The sequence below is a fragment of the Pimephales promelas genome, chromosome 3, assembly GCF_988280905.1.
Source record: "Pimephales promelas chromosome 3, fPimPro1.hap1.1, whole genome shotgun sequence".
NCBI lineage: Eukaryota > Metazoa > Chordata > Actinopteri > Cypriniformes > Leuciscidae > Pimephales > Pimephales promelas.
In genome coordinates this window covers 22,861,025-22,873,288 of record NC_142771.1, presented here as the reverse complement: position 1 = coordinate 22,873,288, position 12,264 = coordinate 22,861,025, and the positions used below count along the sequence as shown (strand labels likewise).

The 12,264-nt window shown below is 38.5% G+C and overlaps 1 protein-coding gene across 1 annotated transcript in view; it reads left to right on the top strand.

The window, feature by feature from the left end:
- Positions 1-12,264, top strand: part of apol (apolipoprotein L) — a 64,738-nt gene that overhangs the window by 23,685 nt on the left and 28,789 nt on the right. The gene's annotated exons all lie outside the window — the stretch shown is intronic.

Below are 12,264 nucleotides of genomic sequence, written 5' to 3'. Positions count from 1 at the left end.
TAATTTTTCGCCCAAAAATGAAAAAAAAAACGAAAGGGGTAACACTGTCGTTTTTTTTTCGGGTCGACATTTTGAGTTTCGATATCTCAGCTCTGGAAGGGTCTAGAGCCTCCATTTTTGCACTCAGGTCAAAGTCTCGTGGCCCTCTATCAGAATCCAGAGTTTTGAGAAGATTGGAGAAACTTAATTTTTCGTCCAAAAATGAAAAAAAAACGAAAGGGGTAACACTGTCGTTTTTTTTTTCGGGTCGAAATTTTGAGTTTCGATATCTCAGCTCTGGAAGTGTCTAGATCATCCATTGTTGCACTAAGGTCAAAGTCTCGTGGCCCTCTATCAGAATCCAGAGTTTTGAGAAGATTGGAGAAACTTAATTTTTCGCCCAAAAATGAAAAAAAACGAAAGGGGTAACACTGTCGTTTTTTTTTTCGGGTCGAAATTTTGAAGTTTGATGTCTCAGCTCTGGAAGTGTCTAGATCATCCATTTTTGCACTAAGGTCAAAGTCTCGTGGCCCTCTATCAGAATCCAGAGTTTTGAGAAGATTGGAGAAACTTAATTTTTCGCCCAAAAATGAAAAAAACGAAAGGGGTAACACTGTCGTTTTTTTTTCGGGTCGAAATTTTGAAGTTTGATGTCTCAGCTCTGGAAGGGTCTAGATCATCCATTTTTGCACTCAGGTCAAAGTCTCACAGCCCTCTATAAGAATCCAGAGTTTTGAGAAGATTGGAGAAACTTAATTTTTCGCCCAAAAATGAAAAAAACAAAAGGGGTAACACTGTCGTTTTTTTTTTTCGGGTCGAAATTTTGAAGTTTCATATCTCAGCTTTGGAAGGGTCTAGATCATCCATTTTTGCACTCAGGTCAAAGTCTCACAGCCCTCTATAAGAATCCAGAGTTTTGAGAAGATTGGAGAAACTTAATTTTTCGCCCAAAAATGAAAAAAAACAAAAGGGGTAACACTGTCGTTTTTTTTTTCGGGTCGAAATTTTGAAGTTTGATATCTCAGCTCTGGAAGGGTCTAGATCATCCATTTTTGCACTCAGGTCAAAGTCTCACAGCCCTCTATAAGAATCCAGAGTTTTGAGAAGATTGGAGAAACTTAATTTTTCGCCCAAAAATGAAAAAAACGAAAGGGGTAACACTGTCGTTTTTTTTTCGGGTCGAAATTTTGAAGTTTGATGTCTCAGCTCTGGAAGGGTCTAGATCATCCATTTTTGCACTCAGGTCAAAGTCTCACAGCCCTCTATAAGAATCCAGAGTTTTGAGAAGATTGGAGAAACTTAATTTTTCGCCCAAAAATGAAAAAAACAAAAGGGGTAACACTGTCGTTTTTTTTTTCGGGTCGAAATTTTGAAGTTTCATATCTCAGCTTTGGAAGGGTCTAGATCATCCATTTTTGCACTCAGGTCAAATTCTCACAGCCCTCTATAAGAATCCAGAGTTTTGAGAAGATTGGAGAAACTTAATTTTTCGCCCAAAAATGAAAAAAAAAACAAAAGGGGTAACACTGTCGTTTTTTTTTTCGGGTCGAAATTTTGAAGTTTGATATCTCAGCTCTGGAAGGGTCTAGATCATCCATTTTTGCACTCAGGTCAAAGTCTCACAGCCCTCTATAAGAATCCAGAGTTTTGAGAAGATTGGAGAAACTTAATTTTTCGCCGAAAATGAAAAAAAACGAAAGGGGTAACACTGTCGTTTTTTTTTCGGGTCGGAATTTTGAATTTTGATATCTCAGCTCTGGAAGGGTCTAGATCATCCATTTTTGCACTCAGGTCAAAGTCTCACAGCCCTCTATAAGAATCCAGAGTTTTGAGAAGATTGGAGAAACTTAATTTTTCGCCCAAAAATGAAAAAAAACAAAAGGGGTAACACTGTCGTTTTTTTTTTTCGGGTCGAAATTTTGAAGTTTGATATCTCAGCTCTGGAAGGGTCTAGATCATCCATTTTTGCACTCAGGTCAAAGTCTCACAGCCCTCTATCAGAATCCAGAGTTTTGAGAAGATTGGAGAAACTTAATTTTTCGCCCAAAAATGAAAAAAAAACGAAAGGGGTAACACTGTCGTTTTTTTTTCGGGTCGACATTTTGAGTTTCGATATCTCAGCTCTGGAAGGGTCTAGAGCCTCCATTTTTGCACTCAGGTCAAAGTCTCGTGGCCCTCTATCAGAATCCAGAGTTTTGAGAAGATTGGAGAAACGTAATTTTTCGCCCAAAAATGAAAAAAAACGAAAGGGGTAACACTGTCGTTTTTTTTTTCGGGTCGAAATTTTGAGTTTCGATATCTCAGCTCTGGAAGTGTCTAGATCATCCATTGTTGCACTAAGGTCAAAGTCTCGTGGCCCTCTATCAGAATCCAGAGTTTTGAGAAGATTGGAGAAACTTAATTTTTCGCCCAAAAATGAAAAAAAACGAAAGGGGTAACACTGTCGTTTTTTTTTTCGGGTCGAAATTTTGAAGTTTGATGTCTCAGCTCTGGAAGTGTCTAGATCATCCATTTTTGCACTAAGGTCAAAGTCTCGTGGCCCTCTATCAGAATCCAGAGTTTTGAGAAGATTGGAGAAACTTAATTTTTCGCCCAAAAATGAAAAAAACGAAAGGGGTAACACTGTCGTTTTTTTTTCGGGTCGAAATTTTGAAGTTTGATGTCTCAGCTCTGGAAGGGTCTAGATCATCCATTTTTGCACTCAGGTCAAAGTCTCACAGCCCTCTATAAGAATCCAGAGTTTTGAGAAGATTGGAGAAACTTAATTTTTCGCCCAAAAATGAAAAAAACAAAAGGGGTAACACTGTCGTTTTTTTTTTTCGGGTCGAAATTTTGAAGTTTCATATCTCAGCTTTGGAAGGGTCTAGATCATCCATTTTTGCACTCAGGTCAAAGTCTCACAGCCCTCTATAAGAATCCAGAGTTTTGAGAAGATTGGAGAAACTTAATTTTTCGCCCAAAAATGAAAAAAAACAAAAGGGGTAACACTGTCGTTTTTTTTTTCGGGTCGAAATTTTGAAGTTTGATATCTCAGCTCTGGAAGGGTCTAGATCATCCATTTTTGCACTCAGGTCAAAGTCTCACAGCCCTCTATAAGAATCCAGAGTTTTGAGAAGATTGGAGAAACTTAATTTTTCGCCCAAAAATGAAAAAAACGAAAGGGGTAACACTGTCGTTTTTTTTTCGGGTCGAAATTTTGAAGTTTGATGTCTCAGCTCTGGAAGGGTCTAGATCATCCATTTTTGCACTCAGGTCAAAGTCTCACAGCCCTCTATAAGAATCCAGAGTTTTGAGAAGATTGGAGAAACTTAATTTTTCGCCCAAAAATGAAAAAAACAAAAGGGGTAACACTGTCGTTTTTTTTTTCGGGTCGAAATTTTGAAGTTTCATATCTCAGCTTTGGAAGGGTCTAGATCATCCATTTTTGCACTCAGGTCAAATTCTCACAGCCCTCTATAAGAATCCAGAGTTTTGAGAAGATTGGAGAAACTTAATTTTTCGCCCAAAAATGAAAAAAAAAACAAAAGGGGTAACACTGTCGTTTTTTTTTTCGGGTCGAAATTTTGAAGTTTGATATCTCAGCTCTGGAAGGGTCTAGATCATCCATTTTTGCACTCAGGTCAAAGTCTCACAGCCCTCTATAAGAATCCAGAGTTTTGAGAAGATTGGAGAAACTTAATTTTTCGCCGAAAATGAAAAAAAACGAAAGGGGTAACACTGTCGTTTTTTTTTCGGGTCGGAATTTTGAATTTTGATATCTCAGCTCTGGAAGGGTCTAGATCATCCATTTTTGCACTCAGGTCAAAGTCTCACAGCCCTCTATAAGAATCCAGAGTTTTGAGAAGATTGGAGAAACTTAATTTTTCGCCCAAAAATGAAAAAAAACAAAAGGGGTAACACTGTCGTTTTTTTTTTTCGGGTCGAAATTTTGAAGTTTGATATCTCAGCTCTGGAAGGGTCTAGATCATCCATTTTTGCACTCAGGTCAAAGTCTCACAGCCCTCTATCAGAATCCAGAGTTTTGAGAAGATTGGAGAAACTTAATTTTTCGCCCAAAAATGAAAAAAAAACGAAAGGGGTAACACTGTCGTTTTTTTTTCGGGTCGACATTTTGAGTTTCGATATCTCAGCTCTGGAAGGGTCTAGAGCCTCCATTTTTGCACTCAGGTCAAAGTCTCGTGGCCCTCTATCAGAATCCAGAGTTTTGAGAAGATTGGAGAAACGTAATTTTTCGCCCAAAAATAAAAAAAAAACGAAAGGGGTAACACTGTCGTTTTTTTTTTTCGGGTCGAAATTTTGAATTTTGATATCTCAGCTTTGGAAGGGTCTAGATCATCCATTTTTGCACTCAGGTCAAAGTCTCACAGCCCTCTATCAGAATCCAGAGTTTTGAGAAGATTGGGTGACTTAATTTTTTGCCCAAAAATGAAAAAAAAACGAAAGGGGTAACACTGTCGTTTTTTTTTCGGGTCGAAATTTTGAGTTTCGATATCTCAGCTCTGGAAGGGTCTAGAGCCTCCATTTTTGCACTCAGGTCAAAGTCTCGTGGCCCTCTATCAGAATCCAGAGTTTTGAGAAGATTGGAGAAACTTAATTTTTCGTCCAAAAATGAAAAAAAAACGAAAGGGGTAACACTGTCGTTTTTTTTTTCGGGTCGAAATTTTGAGTTTCGATATCTCAGCTCTGGAAGTGTCTAGATCATCCATTGTTGCACTAAGGTCAAAGTCTCGTGGCCCTCTATCAGAATCCAGAGTTTTGAGAAGATTGGAGAAACTTAATTTTTCGCCCAAAAATGAAAAAAACGAAAGGGGTAACACTGTCGTTTTTTTTTCGGGTCGAAATTTTGAAGTTTGATGTCTCAGCTCTGGAAGTGTCTTGATCATCCATTTTTGCACTAAGGTCAAAGTCTCGTGGCCCTCTATCAGAATCCAGAGTTTTGAGAAGATTGGAGAAACTTAATTTTTCGCCCAAAAATGAAAAAAAACGAAAGGGGTAACACTGTCGTTTTTTTTTTCGGGTCGAAATTTTGAAGTTTGATATCTCAGCTCTGGAAGGGTCTAGATCATCCATTTTTGCACTCAGGTCAAAGTCTCACAGCCCTCTATCAGAATCCAGAGTTTTGAGAAGATTGGAGAAACTTAATTTTTCGCCCAAAAATGAAAAAAAAAACGAAAGGGGTAACACTGTCGTTTTTTTTTCGGGTCGACATTTTGAGTTTCGATATCTCAGCTCTGGAAGGGTCTAGAGCCTCCATTTTTGCACTCAGGTCAAAGTCTCGTGGCCCTCTATCAGAATCCAGAGTTTTGAGAAGATTGGAGAAACGTAATTTTTCGCCCAAAAATGAAAAAAACGAAAGGGGTAACACTGTCGTTTTTTTTTTCGGGTCGAAATTTTGAATTTTGATATCTCAGCTTTGGAAGGGTCTAGATCATCCATTTTTGCACTCAGGTCAAAGTCTCACAGCCCTCTATCAGAATCCAGAGTTTTGAGAAGATTGGAGAAACTTAATTTTTTGCCCAAAAATGAAAAAAAAACGAAAGGGGTAACACTGTCGTTTTTTTTTCGGGTCGAAATTTTGAGTTTCGATATCTCAGCTCTGGAAGGGTCTAGAGCCTCCATTTTTGCACTCAGGTCAAAGTCTCGTGGCCCTCTATCAGAATCCAGAGTTTTGAGAAGATTGGAGAAACTTAATTTTTCGTCCAAAAATGAAAAAAAAAACGAAAGGGGTAACACTGTCGTTTTTTTTTTTCGGGTCGAAATTTTGAGTTTCGATATCTCAGCTCTGGAAGTGTCTAGATCATCCATTGTTGCACTAAGGTCAAAGTCTCGTGGCCCTCTATCAGAATCCAGAGTTTTGAGAAGATTGGAGAAACTTAATTTTTTGCCCAAAAATGAAAAAAAAACGAAAGGGGTAACACTGTCGTTTTTTTTTCGGGTCGAAATTTTGAGTTTCGATATCTCAGCTCTGGAAGGGTCTAGAGCCTCCATTTTTGCACTCAGGTCAAAGTCTCGTGGCCCTCTATCAGAATCCAGAGTTTTGAGAAGATTGGAGAAACTTAATTTTTCGTCCAAAAATGAAAAAAAAACGAAAGGGGTAACACTGTCGTTTTTTTTTTCGGGTCGAAATTTTGAGTTTCGATATCTCAGCTCTGGAAGTGTCTAGATCATCCATTGTTGCACTAAGGTCAAAGTCTCGTGGCCCTCTATCAGAATCCAGAGTTTTGAGAAGATTGGAGAAACTTAATTTTTCGCCCAAAAATGAAAAAAACGAAAGGGGTAACACTGTCGTTTTTTTTTCGGGTCGAAATTTTGAAGTTTGATGTCTCAGCTCTGGAAGTGTCTTGATCATCCATTTTTGCACTAAGGTCAAAGTCTCGTGGCCCTCTATCAGAATCCAGAGTTTTGAGAAGATTGGAGAAACTTAATTTTTCGCCCAAAAATGAAAAAAAAACGAAAGGGGTAACACTGTCGTTTTTTTTTTCGGGTCGAAATTTTGAAGTTTGATATCTCAGCTCTGGAAGGGTCTAGATCATCCATTTTTGCACTCAGGTCAAAGTCTCACAGCCCTCTATCAGAATCCAGAGTTTTGAGAAGATTGGAGAAACTTAATTTTTCGCCCAAAAATGAAAAAAAAACGAAAGGGGTAACACTGTCGTTTTTTTTTCGGGTCGACATTTTGAGTTTCGATATCTCAGCTCTGGAAGGGTCTAGAGCCTCCATTTTTGCACTCAGGTCAAAGTCTCGTGGCCCTCTATCAGAATCCAGAGTTTTGAGAAGATTGGAGAAACTTAATTTTTCGCCGAAAATGAAAAAAAACGAAAGGGGTAACACTGTCGTTTTTTTTTCGGGTCGGAATTTTGAATTTTGATATCTCAGCTTTGGAAGGGTCTAGATCATCCATTTTTGCACTCAGGTCAAAGTCTCACAGCCCTCTATCAGAATCCAGAGTTTTGAGAAGATTGGAGAAACTTAATTTTTCGCCGAAAATGAAAAAAAACGAAAGGGGTAACACTGTCGTTTTTTTTTCGGGTCGGAATTTTGAATTTTGATATCTCAGCTCTGGAAGGGTCTAGATCATCCATTTTTGCACTCAGGTCAAAGTCTCACAGCCCTCTATAAGAATCCAGAGTTTTGAGAAGATTGGAGAAACTTAATTTTTCGCCCAAAAATGAAAAAAAACAAAAGGGGTAACACTGTCGTTTTTTTTTTTCGGGTCGAAATTTTGAAGTTTGATATCTCAGCTCTGGAAGGGTCTAGATCATCCATTTTTGCACTCAGGTCAAAGTCTCACAGCCCTCTATCAGAATCCAGAGTTTTGAGAAGATTGGAGAAACTTAATTTTTCGCCCAAAAATGAAAAAAAAACGAAAGGGGTAACACTGTCGTTTTTTTTTCGGGTCGACATTTTGAGTTTCGATATCTCAGCTCTGGAAGGGTCTAGAGCCTCCATTTTTGCACTCAGGTCAAAGTCTCGTGGCCCTCTATCAGAATCCAGAGTTTTGAGAAGATTGGAGAAACGTAATTTTTCGCCCAAAAATAAAAAAAAAACGAAAGGGGTAACACTGTCGTTTTTTTTTTTCGGGTCGAAATTTTGAATTTTGATATCTCAGCTTTGGAAGGGTCTAGATCATCCATTTTTGCACTCAGGTCAAAGTCTCACAGCCCTCTATCAGAATCCAGAGTTTTGAGAAGATTGGGTGACTTAATTTTTTGCCCAAAAATGAAAAAAAAACGAAAGGGGTAACACTGTCGTTTTTTTTTCGGGTCGAAATTTTGAGTTTCGATATCTCAGCTCTGGAAGGGTCTAGAGCCTCCATTTTTGCACTCAGGTCAAAGTCTCGTGGCCCTCTATCAGAATCCAGAGTTTTGAGAAGATTGGAGAAACTTAATTTTTCGTCCAAAAATGAAAAAAAAACGAAAGGGGTAACACTGTCGTTTTTTTTTTCGGGTCGAAATTTTGAGTTTCGATATCTCAGCTCTGGAAGTGTCTAGATCATCCATTGTTGCACTAAGGTCAAAGTCTCGTGGCCCTCTATCAGAATCCAGAGTTTTGAGAAGATTGGAGAAACTTAATTTTTCGCCCAAAAATGAAAAAAACGAAAGGGGTAACACTGTCGTTTTTTTTTCGGGTCGAAATTTTGAAGTTTGATGTCTCAGCTCTGGAAGTGTCTTGATCATCCATTTTTGCACTAAGGTCAAAGTCTCGTGGCCCTCTATCAGAATCCAGAGTTTTGAGAAGATTGGAGAAACTTAATTTTTCGCCCAAAAATGAAAAAAAACGAAAGGGGTAACACTGTCGTTTTTTTTTTCGGGTCGAAATTTTGAAGTTTGATATCTCAGCTCTGGAAGGGTCTAGATCATCCATTTTTGCACTCAGGTCAAAGTCTCACAGCCCTCTATCAGAATCCAGAGTTTTGAGAAGATTGGAGAAACTTAATTTTTCGCCCAAAAATGAAAAAAAAAACGAAAGGGGTAACACTGTCGTTTTTTTTTCGGGTCGACATTTTGAGTTTCGATATCTCAGCTCTGGAAGGGTCTAGAGCCTCCATTTTTGCACTCAGGTCAAAGTCTCGTGGCCCTCTATCAGAATCCAGAGTTTTGAGAAGATTGGAGAAACGTAATTTTTCGCCCAAAAATGAAAAAAACGAAAGGGGTAACACTGTCGTTTTTTTTTTCGGGTCGAAATTTTGAATTTTGATATCTCAGCTTTGGAAGGGTCTAGATCATCCATTTTTGCACTCAGGTCAAAGTCTCACAGCCCTCTATCAGAATCCAGAGTTTTGAGAAGATTGGAGAAACTTAATTTTTTGCCCAAAAATGAAAAAAAAACGAAAGGGGTAACACTGTCGTTTTTTTTTCGGGTCGAAATTTTGAGTTTCGATATCTCAGCTCTGGAAGGGTCTAGAGCCTCCATTTTTGCACTCAGGTCAAAGTCTCGTGGCCCTCTATCAGAATCCAGAGTTTTGAGAAGATTGGAGAAACTTAATTTTTCGTCCAAAAATGAAAAAAAAAACGAAAGGGGTAACACTGTCGTTTTTTTTTTTCGGGTCGAAATTTTGAGTTTCGATATCTCAGCTCTGGAAGTGTCTAGATCATCCATTGTTGCACTAAGGTCAAAGTCTCGTGGCCCTCTATCAGAATCCAGAGTTTTGAGAAGATTGGAGAAACTTAATTTTTTGCCCAAAAATGAAAAAAAAACGAAAGGGGTAACACTGTCGTTTTTTTTTCGGGTCGAAATTTTGAGTTTCGATATCTCAGCTCTGGAAGGGTCTAGAGCCTCCATTTTTGCACTCAGGTCAAAGTCTCGTGGCCCTCTATCAGAATCCAGAGTTTTGAGAAGATTGGAGAAACTTAATTTTTCGTCCAAAAATGAAAAAAAAACGAAAGGGGTAACACTGTCGTTTTTTTTTTCGGGTCGAAATTTTGAGTTTCGATATCTCAGCTCTGGAAGTGTCTAGATCATCCATTGTTGCACTAAGGTCAAAGTCTCGTGGCCCTCTATCAGAATCCAGAGTTTTGAGAAGATTGGAGAAACTTAATTTTTCGCCCAAAAATGAAAAAAACGAAAGGGGTAACACTGTCGTTTTTTTTTCGGGTCGAAATTTTGAAGTTTGATGTCTCAGCTCTGGAAGTGTCTTGATCATCCATTTTTGCACTAAGGTCAAAGTCTCGTGGCCCTCTATCAGAATCCAGAGTTTTGAGAAGATTGGAGAAACTTAATTTTTCGCCCAAAAATGAAAAAAAACGAAAGGGGTAACACTGTCGTTTTTTTTTTCGGGTCGAAATTTTGAAGTTTGATATCTCAGCTCTGGAAGGGTCTAGATCATCCATTTTTGCACTCAGGTCAAAGTCTCACAGCCCTCTATCAGAATCCAGAGTTTTGAGAAGATTGGAGAAACTTAATTTTTCGCCCAAAAATGAAAAAAAAACGAAAGGGGTAACACTGTCGTTTTTTTTTCGGGTCGACATTTTGAGTTTCGATATCTCAGCTCTGGAAGGGTCTAGAGCCTCCATTTTTGCACTCAGGTCAAAGTCTCGTGGCCCTCTATCAGAATCCAGAGTTTTGAGAAGATTGGAGAAACTTAATTTTTCGCCCAAAAATGAAAAAAAACGAAAGGGGTAACACTGTCGTTTTTTTTTTCGGGTCGAAATTTTGAATTTTGATATCTCAGCTTTGGAAGGGTCTAGATCATCCATTTTTGCACTCAGGTCAAAGTCTCACAGCCCTCTATCAGAATCCAGAGTTTTGAGAAGATTGGAGAAACTTAATTTTTTGCCCAAAAATGAAAAAAAAACGAAAGGGGTAACACTGTCGTTTTTTTTTCGGGTCGAAATTTTGAGTTTCGATATCTCAGCTCTGGAAGGGTCTAGAGCCTCCATTTTTGCACTCAGGTCAAAGTCTCGTGGCCCTCTATCAGAATCCAGAGTTTTGAGAAGATTGGAGAAACTTAATTTTTCGTCCAAAAATGAAAAAAAAAACGAAAGGGGTAACACTGTCGTTTTTTTTTTTCGGGTCGAAATTTTGAGTTTCGATATCTCAGCTCTGGAAGTGTCTAGATCATCCATTGTTGCACTAAGGTCAAAGTCTCGTGGCCCTCTATCAGAATCCAGAGTTTTGAGAAGATTGGAGAAACTTAATTTTTCGCCCAAAAATGAAAAAAACGAAAGGGGTAACACTGTCGTTTTTTTTTCGGGTCGAAATTTTGAAGTTTGATGTCTCAGCTCTGGAAGTGTCTTGATCATCCATTTTTGCACTAAGGTCAAAGTCTCGTGGCCCTCTATCAGAATCCAGAGTTTTGAGAAGATTGGAGAAACTTAATTTTTCGCCCAAAAATGAAAAAAACGAAAGGGGTAACACTGTCGTTTTTTTTTCGGGTCGAAATTTTGAAGTTTGATATCTCAGCTCTGGAAGGGTCTAGATCATCCATTTTTGCACTCAGGTCAAAGTCTCACAGCCCTCTATAAGAATCCAGAGTTTTGAGAAGATTGGAGAAACTTAATTTTTCGCCCAAAAATGAAAAAAAACGAAAGGGGTAACACTGTCGTTTTTTTTTCGGGTCGAAATTTTGAGTTTCGATATCTCAGCTCTGGAAGGGTCTAGAGCCTCCATTTTTGCACTCAGGTCAAAGTCTCACAGCCCTCTATCAGAATCCAGAGTTTTGAGAAGATTGGAGAAACTTAATTTTTCGTCCAAAAATGAAAAAAAACGAAAGGGGTAACACTGTCGTTTTTTTTTTCGGGTCGGAATTTTGAGTTTCGATATCTCAGCTCTGGAAGGGTCTAGAGCCTCCATTTTTGCACTCAGGTCAAAGTCTCGTGGCCCTCTATCAGAATCTAGAGTTTTGAGAAGATTGGAGAAACTTAATTTTTCGCCGAAAATGAAAAAAAACGAAAGGGGTAACACTGTCGTTTTTTTTTCGGGTCGAAATTTTGAATTTTGATATCTCAGCTCTGGAAGTGTCTAGATCATCCATTGTTGCACTAAGGTCAAAGTCTCGTGGCCCTCTATCAGAATCCAGAGTTTTGAGAAGATTGGAGAAACTTAATTTTTCGCCCAAAAATGAAAAAAACGAAAGGGGTAACACTGTCGTTTTTTTTTCGGGTCGAAATTTTGAAGTTTGATGTCTCAGCTCTGGAAGGGTCTAGATCATCCATTTTTGCACTCAGGTCAAAGTCTCGTGGCCCTCTATCAGAATCCAGAGTTTTGAGAAGATTGGAGAAACTTAATTTTTCGCCCAAAAATGAAAAAAAAAAACGAAAGGGGTAACACTGTCATTTTTTTTCGGGTCAAAATTTTGAATTTTGATATCTCAGCTCTGGAAGGGTCTAGATCATCCATTTTTGCACTCAGGTCAAAGTCTCACAGCCCTCTATCAGAATCCAGAGTTTTGAGAAGATTGGAGAAACTTAATTTTTTGCCCAAAAATGAAAAAAAAACGAAAGGGGTAAGTAACAGTGTCGTTTTTTTTTTCGGGTCGAAATTTTGAGTTTCGATATCTCAGCTCTGGAAGGGTCTAGAGCCTCCATTTTTGCACTCAGGTCAAAGTCTCGTGGCCCTCTATCAGAATCCAGAATTTAGAGAAGATTGGAGAAACTTAATTTTTCGGCCAAAAATGAAAAAAAACGAAAGGGGTAACACTGTCGTTTTTTTTTTTCGGGTCGAAATTTTGAGTTTCGATATCTCAGCTCTGGAAGGGTCTAGAGCCTCCATTTTTGCAATCAGGTCAAAGTCTCGTGGCCCTCTATCAGAATCTAGAGTTTTGAGAAGATTGGAGAAACTTAATTT